At 35.8% G+C, this 15650-nt stretch overlaps 1 protein-coding gene across 3 annotated transcripts in view; it reads right to left on the bottom strand.

The window, feature by feature from the left end:
* LOC125232610 overlaps nt 1–15650 on the bottom strand; it is a 167138-nt gene that overhangs the window by 65217 nt on the left and 86271 nt on the right. The window contains exon 1 of one of the 3 annotated variants that reach the window (XM_048138344.1): nt 4627–4646. The exons of the other annotated variants lie outside the window; for them this stretch is intronic. The gene's annotated coding sequence lies outside the window, so the exon portion shown is untranslated. Of the gene's footprint in view, nt 1–4626; nt 4647–15650 lie in introns of those variants that run through there. 3 annotated transcript variants of the gene reach the window in all.

The following is a 15650-nucleotide window of genomic DNA, read 5'->3' as shown; positions in this document are numbered from 1 at the left end:
AACGGGAAATTTTGAAAGATGACCACATTGTTACAAATGAAGAGATTTTGTTGGTATTTTAGGTGCGTGCGGTATGCGTAGCCTGCGTAGGAAGTAATTGTCTATGAAATATAATATAATGACTATTTGACTAATGTTCATAACTGTAAAGTAGCTATAATCATTCGAAGCTAAGGTGGCAGGCAATTTAACAGCTCCGTCGGTGCAATTAAGTATTGTTTTAAACGTGTTACAATTTTGACTTTTACTTAAGAAAATTATTTTAAATCTTTCCGTAGCTTGGTCCGACTACTAAATTAAAGAAATAGCTGTTTAATAATATGTTTTGGATAGTAACAAATTTAACACCTTTTCTGCAAAGTATCTACAGTACTAACGACAAACTTGTAAGTCATCCAGATCCAGTGATGGCAGATGGACTAAAATGTTAACAGAATGGTGGCCGCTCACAGATGTAAGAAGCGCTTGGCATCCGTTGGCTCGTTGGGTGGACGACATCCGGAAAATTGCGGGCCACAACTGGATGAGACCAGCTCAGGACCGGGACAAGTGGCGTACTAGAAAGAGGCCTATGCTCAGCAGTGGGCGATAAAGGGCTGATATGATGATGATGATGATGATGTAAGTTATCCAGTATATTTAAAACTTAAAACCAAAGCGTTTACTTACGCCATTAATAAATCGAAACAGCGACTTAGGCCATTTCCCCACGGGGCGGAGGGCTAAAAACTGTACCGACTTAATTAAGATCTCAAACGACGCCAATTTACAAGGAATCTACGTGCCCGAAGACTTCAGAAGCTATTAGAAGTGATCGCGATTCGAATATGGCACGGATGAAAGTTAGTGGAGTCGGCAATTAGTTATGATAGTCGGGTAGATATCTAATTAAGAACTACTTAGAAACTACTTCCGTATTCTGTATGTTTAACATTAATGTGTATGGTTGAATAAGATCAATAAGATGTTTTATATGTGTCGTTTATTATTTATTATCGTAGCATAAAAATACAGAATACATTTATACCACAAGTCAGAAGAGTAAAATAGTTACGGTAGATGTCGCTACGGTTACCTATAAGGCAATGTGTTGGAAATAATCGCTGCGTTGGATTTCGTCTTGTTCAGATGGCAGAGTACTGGGCTAGCAATCCAGTGGTCATGTCTCAGTCTCAAGACAGTGAATCCTTCCAAATTGACTACTAGATATTTTTCTTAATTTAGATAGTTCAGCGGCTCATCATTGACGCGACTTGTCTTGATCTGATTGTATCAATGTCACTAGGGCGGGTAGTCTACTGCTTATGTCGCGACACTCTCGCGCCAATCTTGTGCTAACCCTGCTGAGCAAGATGTAACTGATACGTTCCAATTTCAAACATATTTCACGGTTTAATATTCGTGCCAAAGTTTTCAAGTCAAATGCAATAATTGCACGTACGTGGTTTGATTCCGATTTCAAATTCGGTATTAGAATCGTGAGCGCATCGGGAAATGCAATTTGGATGCATCTCGTTACTGTTCCGGAATAGTTGCTCACTGACTCCGTAATGTGACCTAAGCCTCTACCACGATTTTTTTAGTCACAGTTGGCAAACGAGCTCATGAGCCGCATGATGGGAAGCGGTCATTGCCGCCCATGGACATAAGCAACATGCGTTGCCGACCTTTGAGAACCCTAAATACCTGCTGCTTGAAGAACCCCATGTCATAGCGCAAGGGGCACACCTCAGAAGGTAGCTTATTCAACATTTTGCACATTCTGGTCAAAAGGAAATTTAGGGCGCTGTTCATTTTCTCCATACAACCTCGTTTCCTATGAAGTTTATACTATCGAGTTTCAGATTCTTAAACGTGGAAAACATATGGTAGAAGCTCCGGATTCCAACCGCTATTCCTCTTTTAAGGTGGTGGAGTATTCTTTCCTCCTTTTCACCGTGCATCTTAAGATAAAAAGCTTTATGTTATTGTCAATTTTTTTATGATGATACGGTTTTTTCGCTTAATAATACTGTGCTTAACTTTGGCATATTTCATCGAAAGAAGTTGATTATTACGACTTTTAAAGTAGGGCTTTCACGTTAGTTTTATTAAGATGGTTTTGGCACAGTACTTGAGTCTTAGCTTTGGCAGGCGCGTCTAGTGATGTCGAATGTATGAATAAATTATATTATTGTCACCAACTCGTATGCAACGTCTTCATATTTTCAAGTTACTTATCAACTTATAAACAAATATTTGTTTAAGATAAGGCAGTCTAACGACGCCAATTAATTGAATACTTAACCCTCAAATAAATATGTAAAAATGCATGCAATCATTAGTATAATTACTTAGCCATAAAAGATAGGACTCCTTAACTCAAAAAATCTTTATTAGTTAAGATTAGTAGTTAAGAAAAAACATGTTATTTGTAATTATTTATAGAAATAAACGGTTTAAATTTTAAAATTTTTTTTTAAACTTTAGGACGCAATCCCCTTCCCTTTGCCTTTACCCTTCCTATTCTTTATTTTCTTTGTGCACAAATTAACTATAGTTTGTCAGGTCGTCAACGGACACTGAGGGAACAGCATCATCATGCAATAATATCTTAAGTATCTAAGTTGCTTCTTGTAAACCTTTGAGCGATTAAAGACATGTTTTTCTACACTGAAAAACGGTTCTATGCATTCTTAAGTCCGAAGAAAGTATTTATGTTGTCAATAAAACTCGGCGCGCGGGGAGTCCTGAACATAAACACGAATGGAAATAGCTCCTTTAGCAAGCGTAGTTTTTGTGCATCAAGCACTAGGCGGCTATGCAATTATGCAGGTATCGAATACGTGAATAAAGAAGGTTTTGTAGGAAATATGTGACTAAAATTCATACGCTACATGTAAATTAATTTTTTGTTCGTTTATAATTTAGTAGGGTTTAAAAAAACGTTTAAATTTACAATTTAGAACCTGCCTAAAATAAACATTACTAGACAATTACACATTTTTGTCAGCTACTTGTGAGACTACCAAAAAATGTACTTACCTGATTGTAAGTAGTCAAAAAGTTAATTGCTAAAATGTAATAATACCCCAAGAATACCCATTTATTTTGGCCGAGTTCCCGATATTTCTATATCCCGGTGAATATAGGTCTAATGAAAATAACCGTGAATCATTCAAAAGTTTTATCAGTTATGTGTTGACAATTACGATGATATCTTTGTATAAAATCAAATTTTACCTTTTCTTACGTTGCAATATCACTTCATAAAATGAAGACCAATGTCAAGCTTCTATTTACAATTGAGTACATAGTTGTCGTCACAAAACATGGAATAACTTTTTCTCTATTTGTGTATGTACTGTACACTTCTTTGTGAAAAGTACCTTTACAAATAAATCAAAACCTTACACATGTTCTAAATCGATATCAAGCATTCCTACTCGTAATCCAGTAGAGACATTGCCCAATAGTTGGCCAATAAGCAATGGAGATTTCTCACCGATCGCTGTATAAGGCATCAAACACGGCGATTGAGGTCGAGTGATGATTTGAAGTAAGCTCCGATGACGCGGACATAAGTGCTTTCGATTGTATGGTTTATAATGATATTATAATCATGAGATTGACGGGAAAGTAAAATGAAATAAAAGATTCAATGACGTATGAATGTGGGAACGTGATAATGCAAAATGTAATTAGATTTACGGTTAGCGTTGAAATTCTAGGTCCATTGGGTCCCAGCGCGCGCGTGATTTTTTGCAGAAATCGCAAAGCTTCTAGTTGGCGTAACTGGTGCCGTAGCCGAATGGCATTGCTCCGACGCGAAACGAAAACGAAACGCCGCGAAAGGTAGTCTGGCTCCGTCGCGCCAATACGCAAGATCGATAGAGATAGATATCTACGAGCGTTTCGTTTCGTGACCGAAAAGCTGTGTGACTTCCTCGCACAACGTATCAGCATTGCGATATAGAGAAGAATTACCGCCAACATCCTGTGTTGCAATGCATAAGGAGCTATTTCAGATTTAAGCTGGCTTTTAAGTTCTATACAATATTCGCTTAGGTAGGTAGGTACTCTTAGTTTCAAAGTGGTTTTTTTTTCATGTAGGTAAAATGTGGTCATGAAAAATAGGTACCAAATATTAATATTTAAGTCATTGTGCATAAGAATATAAGTATTCAATGTTGTTAAAATTGACCGAAACTACCACAATATTGAAAATATTACTGAGAAACTATGACATCTATTTTGCAAGTTTTGAAAGACTATTTATAAGTAACATAATGAATTGACAGTCCACTTAACAAAGACAGTGACAGCCTGACAGGGAAAATAAAATAGTGTCCGCTTCATGAATAAATGGAGAATATGGTAACAAGATTGCAAGTAGGGATGTTGCTGGGAATATACAAGGAATAAATGTTGAATAATCGATTAAGGAGCGTGTAGTAACTGTGATTGGTAAAGCTCGCCTTTGAGTAAGTCTATCTACACGTTTTAAATCAAATGAAAGCAAAATGAATGCCGAAAAACTACCTTTACTAATTAACATCTTCTTAATACTGGAGGTAACAAAGATTTAAAGTTGATGATGATGTTCAAAGTAATCAACTGGTGTTCGCGATTATAAACAAAACTTACATAATTGAAGGTGTGTCATCTATTGGCTCATATTCCATACCACATTTGGTATGCTAAAAGTTACCTGAAACAAAAAGAAACACGATTAAAAAAACGAAAGTACAAATTTCAGCATAAGAAACTAAATGCTACAAAATAATCCACCTCAACCCGGTGAAATCATAAACGTCAATATTAATATTCATTAGTTTCATTCCGACACACCACTAGTTCTGACACAAAATGAAAAACTACGACATGCAATATTTATAGAGTGAGAGATGAAAATTGGCGCCCCCAGCTATGTTTTAGTTAGCTTTTAAATTATTATGCACTTTGAACAATTCTTGAGGCAAATTGGCTGAACCACGATAATTGCCATAGTGCTATTGGATGCAAATTGATGGTTCTGATTGATGAAGTGGCGGGTCTAGGCCTAGAATGGTAGTTGGGTAGGTAGGTAATGGTCGGTATATAATGGAAAACCGATACTCGAGCTAGATGTATTATGACATCCTCAATCGTATAGGCAATATGCAGTTTAATATTATACGTGTGACTGAATCGAATAATGTGAATTTTATTTTGCTTAAAAATGCAAATGGGTAACCAGCGTCAGTGGCGGTTGTTAAAGTAACTTTATTGCTGTTTTAATAATATTAAATCTTAAGATACTTAATAACTTTTTTTTATCTGGTAAGTTGACGATAGGCGTAAAAAGACATTTTGATGATCCCACACACGCCTACCTTCACAATATCTTTGTTTTTTTTTTGATATGCGCAGCTTAAAAGCAAATATTGCAAAATTGTCAAATCAACCGTTTAATGGTATGCAATACAAACCAAAGATTCAAAACTAAAACGTTTCAATTGAACAACATATTTTCAGCAAAGACACAGCGACAAATTAAAAAATAGAATCAAAGCCGATTGTCAAGTACAACATACAATAAAACTTGCATCGCAACACGAGAAACTAAACACGTAAATGAACTTTGCATTATTTTTAACTGTCACCAAAGCATTTGCCACGGGGTTTGCCGCTATATCAAAGACTTGGCTCGTTTTTTTCTCGGCACGAGACAGACACGAATAATGTCTGCAAAAGTTGACTTGTGTTCGCTTGGTACTATTAATATTCTTGAATTTATGTGCTAAGATATAAAGTGCTTCAAGTGACACTTACAAACGGTAATTTTACTTTTAATTAGGTTTACATAATTGGATTTAAAATAAGTAGAGATAAGTTATTTTTTTTATTCATGTCACTGTTAACATCTGCTATCTTACATCATTTTTAGGGTTCCGTACCAATAATGTACAAAAGAAACCCTTAATATGGTGCCGCTCTGTCCGTCGTGTCTGTCGGTCCGTCTGTCACATTACTAAATATCTCGAGAACTACTTATGTTATGCTATCGCTTTGAAATTTGGAATACTTATGAACAACGTTAAATGTTAACCTCTACAAATTGAAAGTATTTTTTTTTTTTAATTTATTAATATTAATTGTAGAAAATGGTCAAAATTAAAGTGGGGCAAACTGTAAACGTCAAGTTACTAGGTCAAGTGGGGTATCGTTATTAATATTATGATTTAATGAAAACATTTTTTTTGGCTACAAGATAAACCTAAATGAATATAAAATAGTACATTACGATACAAGTGCGTAAAAAAGGAAGTTCGAAACGAGTGGCGATAAATTAAACACGACCGAAGGCAGTGTTTTAAATGGACACGAGTTACGAATTTCCTTTTCGCACGTGTATCGTACGACGTTTTTCAGTACAGATGAGCTTCCGAAGTTTCGACCCGTCATATTATAATGAACCACTTCTCATAATAGTGCGTAAAAAAAACACCATCTGTACCGAAAAGAAAGTTTTATGTCTGGACTTAATTTTTATATATCAATTTATAAATGTTTATTTTTGGCGTATGTCTGTAAAAAAAATATTGAATATACAAACGAATTAATAAAATAATATTAATTTGAATAACAGTAAATAATCACATTTACTATATTGAAAGTAACTTAATAAAAATATCTAATTATTCTCAAATATATATCCTTCAAACCAGAACGATAATAAATAAAATGACCCAACAATTTGGGGTACTTATCGAAAGGGTTAGTACCCTTGTAAACTCATTTATCCCCCGAGCCCTTTACCTTCAAATTATTGGGTATTCTATGCAAAATCGGGTAAAAATAACCTCTAAATTTGTACTAAAATGTCCTGAATCGAAGCTTGTTATTCAATAGGCAAGGGTTTACTAATGATTTCCCTAAGTTTCTTGTTAAGGATCGATAGGGATAGGGGATCGATTCTACATACAATTGCAGCCCTCATTATATTCCTGGGATAATGACATTATGGAAAATATATTTACAATTTCATGAATTTTAAACATAGTTCTGCAAATATGTTAAACATTTTTGATTTATTTTGAGAGTCCTAAATCTTTTTCACATAAATTCATGATTCACTTTTTTTATATTTTTTTAAAACCAAAGAATGGAAAAACATTTTAGCTATGCTTAAAATGCGTCATATTATGTTAAATTATTTTGCCAGAATTTCGAAATCCATGATGGACTTAATTAAAGTCTTTTTTTTATGAAAATTCGTTAAAAATGGTCGTTTTCTTTCATTTTAACATCAAGAGAAGAGGTAGGTAGTAAATAACACGCTACACGCTGAGGGTGCAACAGCTGCAGTCGCGTCACTACGTGCACTTCAGCTCGTTCGTTGTGCGCGTGCCGCGGCCGCTGCAGTACACCATCGCGAGCGCAGACTTCTGGCCGAAAGGTGTGGTTTTTCGGCGGTTCCGGGGCAACCTGCCGAATCCTACACCGGGGCAAACGACGCAACGGAGCCACGCTGTTACGTCATCGCCCAAATCAATTGTTTAGTTGTAAACTTTTATTGTTTGTTTTTCTTCATGTTCTTATTTACTTACTGTTTTTTTTATTATTTAAGTTTCATGACGCATTGGATTTATCTGTAATGTCATTGAAATATGTTTTTAAAATAAATAAATAACAACTTTGTACCAATTACTTATAGCGACTTTGCATCAAAGTGTTTCGAAAAGTACGTCGTCATAACTACTATTAGTAATTAATGCCCCTCGCTTTAGGGCCGAAACTTATTGAGCTGTTTGCTGATTTCCCCCTTTGGAAAGTTCTAGCAAATTAATGTGCAAGTTTAGTAAAACTTGGGGATATATATCTGCATTTCATTATTAATTGAGAATTTCACCCTTCTGGAATAAATTTCCAGGGAACTAACCAAACATTTTAGCGAAATTAACTTTATTATACTCATTTTGATCTATCTCTACATCTACCATCCAGGACCTACTAAAATTATGAATACAGAAGAAAAAAAGGTTAGCTTATTTTCGCTTAAATAATAGTCAAAAAGCACGCAATTTGAAGTACATACCTACACAATATAGGCGCTTCGAAACTTGCAGTATTTTCACTGTATTACGCGCGTGCAAAAACAGAAAGTCTTAATACTGTCTCCTCAACGATATGGGATCTCAATTAAAATGTAAGAAATGCGGAGTTGCGGACGTTCATGTCGCTCCCGGATAGGTCTTTATAGTCACGACAGGAGTTCTCTCGCATTCAGACGCTGTTTAAATCATCTGTCAAGATGTACGAACCCTTATGATGATGATGATGACGCGGGTGGCAAATATTGGTGTTCGTCTCTTGCTCACACGTTAGAGAATGACACCAATAGTAATTGCAAGCGTGTCAGAAATTCGGCGTTGTAAATTTTTTACTTCTAACTAACAAGCTACTACCTTCCGAAGAACAGGGGCTAATTTCTCGAATGTTCTTAGACTAATATTATTAGTCCGTGATCTGTCGAGTCGTATTTTGGTCACCATGGCAACACACTAATAACATTGGATTAATACTGTTCTAGAAATGGGTCCCTGGTAGTCAGTAGCCCCTTTAGAATCATAAATCAATTAGACAATTAAGGCCCACTTGCACCAACCACTTAACTCGAGGTTAGTGGGCTGTCATCTGTCAAATTCCATATAAAATGGTGGGTTAAACCTCAGGTTAACCCTCCATTTTCGTTGGTGCAAGTGACCCTAAGAAAACTAAGCGCATTATTGCTAACAGTTAAACTGAACAGTCGGCAGTTACATCAAACAACTCGCCACGAAAATTCACGCTTTATTTACAATCCCTCAAATATTGTCTTCATAGTTCACTCGTTTCTAACCTCCATTTCCTCTGAACAAACAAACGTGGAACCACTGTCCTTTCTCACTTTTTTATCACTCAAATCTCGCGCTCACGCCGAAACCCGTACGTGCGTGAAACCCTCAGTTCATTACAGGCGATGTGGTCTGTCGTAATACCGGGCTTTGAACTGTTTTTGTCATCTGTATTTGGTTAAAAGGTGGTTTTTATAAGCGGATTTACTAGGTGTTTGATGGCTTGACTTTGATATTTTATAATTATTTCAGGCAGCGGGCGTACTAGAGATGACTTCACCCACGTGATAAAATAACGGCACGTTTTTATACCAGTGACTTAAAATGAAGAAAACGAGCGTCAAGTATAGCTAAACTTTATACTATCCGTACATTATACTGCATTACAATTTTGTAATTCAGAACTTCCTTGATACGCTACTTATTAAGCAACTTATTACGTTATTGCCGAATGATTAAAAGAAACGACCATGCAATACAGGGACACTTCCCATGACACATAGCACAATGACGGTACAGTCAACCAATTTGAATCCTAGGGACCGGCCACATCAGAGCGTCGCGTGTCTCGGGGCGCGCAACGGACGTCCGCGCCACGCCACCTGAGTGTAAGTCAAAAAACGTCTCCTCAGTACATTTTGTATAGGAAGGACGTAAGACGCGCCCCAGGCGGCGTGGCGGCGGCGTTTAAGTGGGAACGCTGGCTTAGGCCACTATAGAACTTGTTCACAGTAAGCGACAAAGTGACTTCTGCGGCAAATAAATCATGGCTTTAATAAGACAGGGTACTAGAGTAAATACTGTAGCCTAAGATTCGTATGATCACCTCCAATATTCGAAGGCCCAAGAATTTGTGATTTTTGAATCAATATGCATCTACGAATGATGCATATTGATTCAAAAATTTTTGCATCCTTCGTTATGTAACAATTTATTGTTCCTGCAACTCAATCAGTCAATGTAAATTATTATTGATAGCGTCTGTATTCTGATTTAAATACCGGCAAACTAGTTTGCACGTTCGTACCTTATGCATGCAATTTCAATTAGTTTCAAATTTTGCGAGAACGCCAGTCGAAGTTGTTGTGTTAATACGAGCTGGTCGTGGCAAATACTTTGATGCGAGCATGAATTCTGGCGTTTGTTTAGCGTGAGGTTATTATTATTATTGGTAACGATTTTAATCAATTTAAAATTTGACAGTTTATAAATTGATATCATGAGTTGTGAAAGTTGCAACATCGGAAATACCTAGTACCTATCAAATAGTATATAATATAGGTATGTAGTACTTTTAATATGAAAAAGGTCGATATTAATTTTTATTAAGCAGAAACGTCTGCTAACACCCCAAGACGTGTGTACAAAAGGAAAGGCATGGAAAGATTTGCGAAGTCCGGCGTGGCTTCCGTAGCTCAATTGGTAAGAGCATTGCACGGATTGCAAAAATGGTGCGGGTTCAAGTCCCGCCGGAAGCGTAAATTTTTCCATTTTTTCCTTAAAAGGTCGATATTTTTACAAAGGCATATAAACGTACATATTACCTTAATATTTAATTGTATCTTTACTTTCTTCTTTGGCACAATTTCTAAAAAGGGTAAAATATTTAAAAATTTAACACAATTAGGGTTCAATATAATGAATTGTCCATGCATTTAAAAGACGTAAAAAATGCAAGCTCATTTAATATTCTGATTGGACGCTCCAAACACTTTTGTTCCCTTATTATAAACGCAATAATTCACGAAAACACAAAAACTTTGAGCAAAATTTTAAAGGAAGACGGGTGCAAGTTAGAAGCGATAAAATATTCCATTAAGAAACAATTCTGGAAAAATCCCATTAAGGGATAAGTTCGCCTTTCTTGTATATTATTGATTTTGTGACTGTGATTGATGTACTTACTATAAAGTTTAGATACGAGTATATGATATATATATACGAATGTATAATATCCTTTGTTATTTGTTAAAGACATTATGTATTTAATTGAATATAGGGTTTTATCTGGATAAATACATACCTGGTAGAATATTATATAACCTTGCAAGATTGATTTATTAATATGTGAATAGTCATTAGGTAGAGAACGAGACATGCAAATAAAAAATCGAGTTACGAAAGAGGGAGTAAAATACAGAAGCTTGAGTGTCTTTGCGGTAATGTGTATTTTTTATGTTGCTTAGACTTTTTTATTTATCTAAGTATAATCATGATTTTTGTTGATGCAAATTGAATGAAACATTAACTAAAAAACACTCACTAAAAGTTTGACTAAAGTTAAAAAAATATTATTTTAATGGCCAAGTTTTACAAATTAAACACTATTTGGAAGTATCTTAAACAAATAAAGCAACTTAGTACCAATGAGGTAGGGGTACTTAGTTTGAGCAATTACAATGACTCAATAAGACTTGTGTTGTACTTACGGCATATAGAGCTGCTAGAAGATTACTAATAAGTGTTCATTTCCAAGTGGAAACAAACATTGTAACCGCTCTCGCTTGTGAATGGAGGCAAACGTTAAAAAGCGGTAAAGTTTTTACCCCAAGCATGCGTACACATTTCCCAGTTTAAATTGTGGTCGCAGCTCGGTAAAAACAAAACCCCACTTGGATCGCTCGTAAATTTTGCCACCGGTTGGGGGCTTTTTCTAGAAATTCAAAATCAAATTTATACCCCAGTGGAGCTGCGGTGATTTTGTGCAACGTTTTTGAAAGTTGCAAATGTTGGGGTGGTAGTTTAGTTTAAAATATTACATACCCTTAGATTAAATTGAGATACTCTAGCATTTCATTTTAGAGTAGTGTTATTTTTGAATTTTAATATGGAAGCGTAAAGGAAAAAAATGTAAATTTATCCTTGACCTCGACGGTTAAATACCAATTCAATAATTTGTAATAAATTAAACATATGAAAAATGTCCTAGCATAAGTTTACAACAGGTACTTTCCACCTATTTAACGTTTAATTTATTAGGTATACAGTTTAACTAGTTCAATCTCCTACATTATGATGACAATGACTAGAGCTACTATAGATTTCATTTGATTTACATTCAAAAGTGACATGGTCTTGCACCTTCATTCATTGCCTTGCAAAAAAAAAAACAATTTCTTTTAATTTTAATATACAATAAACCCAAAAATATTTTACGTACAAAATATCTTAATGCACTCATCCCGAATTAGACGTCAACGCCAAAAAAACTGACCAGTGGCGACAAAACGGGTAATTCCAAAACTCCTTTAAAGGTTAAAAGATTTTAATCCCGAATTCGAAAATCGCAGCACAGAGGGTGAGTTTTTCTCGAAGGCGAAGCGGGTCGTAAATCTTTCGAGTTTTTCTCGAGATCGGGGAAAGCCGAGGGTCTGAATAACAGCGGTTGCACCTGCCAGAGTAGGGAACATCAGAGTAATTTTAATAAGGATTATGCGTTGTCAAAAAAGTACAAGCTGTTATGCGGTTGTCCAATACTGAATACACCTGCGGATTTTTACCGGTTTATTTTGTGTGGTCAGATTTAAAAAATGAATGTCATTTTACACGAACAAATTGGTTTAATTTGGGATATTTTATAAAACAGTAACATTTAGACCCAATTGGCCAAAAAGCGCGAGAAGTAGTGAAAACAGATTCGCCACAATTTTGGCTTCTTCTGCCAAAATATAAGTAGGTACATTATCCAGCTAGTGTACTTCCGTAATGTCCAAATGACAAATCCAATTTGTACTCACACAGATATGATATTGAATCATATTATGTAGTTGACATGAGTTCCTTCCACGCCAATATAAGTCCAAGTGAAATGCACGATAACGAAACATGGTTAAAATAACATATTATTATCATTCTGATAAAAGCGTACATTCCAATTCTATTGAACGGCTGATCTATAATTCCCGACAGCTTCCTCTACGATTCCCTACTCTGCCGTAATCAAGCGCAGCCCGGTAACATTCGTTTTTCATTTGTCTTCAACTCCCATCAATCGTACACGGCTTCATTTGGACTCCGATCTTTGTCCTAAAAAATATCTGCCTTAAAAACGGCCAGCAATTACAGTTCCATCTGTCACCGGGTTTACGTCAGTGGGTTTAGGACTGATTGATCAGTAGGTCTACCGTCACTGAGAATTTGGATACCTGCGACGGTTGCGACGTTCGTCTGATGCGCAAGATAATTCTTTAGATGCCAGCTTTTTAACATCAATGTGAAGCAGAAGCAATGTTTGTGAAATTGAAACACGAATAGAAATAAAACTTATTTATTGAGTAAATTTGATTTAATCTGACACAAATAAAATCTTGGAAAAAAATTTGTATTAAAGCAACATGTTTCTAACTAGGCTAGTAAAAATACTGAAGTACCTCTACGTAAGAAAACAACAAACACTATAACGTAGTAATAATATAAGTAAGCAATTATAGAAGGAATGAATCCTTACAATGCTACTCTTACTTTTAAATTGCTAGTGATGAGGTGGAAATGGTAGAATTTCAAAAATACTTCATTGATGTCGGTAGCACTTTAATTATTTTGGGAATGTCGTTAAATGCCCGTGCAAATGGCGCCTACTTTCAGAGGTGTAAATTAAAACGAGGCTTAATCAAGTATCACAACTGAAATTCCGATTAAACTTCGCTGAATCCGACGATAACTTGTAAAAAGGGAAGAGAGACCAGGTTAATTTGAATCTCCGCGTTGTAAGCCCAAGAATAATTGGATTTGGACGTCTCAGTTGACAGTTCATTTCGTTGTTTCACCCACCCTCTGACATGTTTTGTTAAGATTGTGAAAAGTTATTATTTCAAAGAACCTTCTCCGGCTAATTTGGATAAAAGCCAATTACTGAAATGGCGAGCTCTTTTTTGTCTTGGTCGACTAAGTTGGTTGCAACAATTTCAGCGGCCCGATTTATGACGTAATTTGCTGTGAAAGGCACAGCCGACTTTATCTAGAACTCGTCCAATTACGCTTGACTTAAATCATGCCAGTTGTTTCATTCAAGATCCTGATTTCTATTTCCTTGGGATCGCTTAAATTGCGTTTTTCAAATAAATTTCAATAATTGGTATGGAAATAAACATCCAGACAAATAAAGAGGTAATTATTTACGACAAATTAAAGTTGTGCCGTGGAGTAACTTGTCAAGTTGGCAAAAACCGCCGACAGGCGAACAACAGCAGTTTTTGTCTCGAGAATAACAAGGGGGAACAAAAACGGTGGCATCAAAATGTATGACACTCAACCACCGTTTCTCTCGACACTTTTTGTACGTATAAAAACTTGGGGAGGATTGCAATGCTCAGTCTTAAGGGTCTTAAGTGATTTTCGTCGTATTTAGTTACAGAGTTGGAGCGAACTTTTTCGTTGAGGACTTAATTGTTTCTATCTTACTTTTCTTTTGACCGAGAAGTTTCTTGTAAGAAAATTGTTCTCGCATTGTCTGATATTCGAAGAAATTCATTTTCAAAGATTTTATTAATACGCATTATGAGGACTTAGTAAATGAGCCGTTGAAATATTGAAGACGACCATATGAACAAGTACCTATTGACAACGAAATTATGAATGAATGTCAGTCCCAATACGCTTATCCAACTCAATGAATATTGAATAGAACAAAAGTTAGATACCGCTACTCTTCGGACAAATGATTTATTAGAAGACAAATGGACGGACAAAAAACAAATAGCTCCTGTCTATTGTGTATCTTTATCGAATATATCAACACACCTCGTGTATTAGGTATCTAATGAACAATTGGCCGGCTAACGGAAACATATTTTATCGACAGCAAATGACAATTGCAACAGACAATGGTTGGGACAGAGAAATTTATTGGTTTCAGAATACTGTTAACAACAACGTTCGTGCAAAGACTACAAAACTCAAGGCTTTAAATATTATTTAATGCTCGTAGATAGTCGAAAAACTGGTCAAAATTGGAATCCAGTTTTAGAATAGCCTCCAGGTTAATAAGCTTGTTTGTATCTACATCTGTCCAATATATGTCCACGTCAAAATAGTTCAACACTGATACTAAACGAACTAACAAGATTTAAATAAAATGGAGGAATCTTTATTTAGATCACTCAGGAAGGGAAAAGTTGCGACGGGAATAATCCAATAACGGGCAATAAACGGGAGCAAAGAGAAATTAATAAGCTGGCGGCAAAGTTGATCCTGTTCGACTTGACAGATGTCTGCGGGATGAAATATCATGTCGGTGAGAACGCTAAAAGACGCGAGTGATTCGACGAAATACTGCGCAAATGGCTTAGCAATTTCAGGATTGAAGTAAGACGATAAAAGCGCAAAGTGCTTGGATGAAATACGAACAGATCTTCCACATTAAACACGACACTCCCCCTTTATTATGCTCTGAACAATTTCGGTTGCATTATTTGTACAAATATTTACCAGTACTATGGATACCTTTTCTAAACGATACAAATTCGAGCAACTGTCCAAATTGGGTACTCAAATAAGATTTTCTGTTGTACAATATGAAAATAAACATTAAAAGGAGAAACCGGCTGGCGCTAAATACACATCAAGTGTTTATTAGACCAAGAAATCACATGGACTATAGCTTGACCACCCAAGATGAACAGTGTTTTAAAAGAATACGGTATCATAAAATCTCACTTTTTATCGTAATCTTGTCTGTTTAGACGTAGAGGCATCATAAGAAACGGACAAAGATTAAATGCCCACTCGAAACAGACTACTCGGGCGTTCCTAATCTCAATCACTAAACTTACTATAACAGAATTAACAGAATTA

Source organism: Leguminivora glycinivorella, chromosome 13 (assembly GCF_023078275.1).
Source record: "Leguminivora glycinivorella isolate SPB_JAAS2020 chromosome 13, LegGlyc_1.1, whole genome shotgun sequence".
In the NCBI taxonomy this organism is placed as follows: Eukaryota; Metazoa; Arthropoda; class Insecta; order Lepidoptera; family Tortricidae; genus Leguminivora; species Leguminivora glycinivorella.
This window is presented reverse-complemented; position numbering and strand designations above follow the sequence as displayed.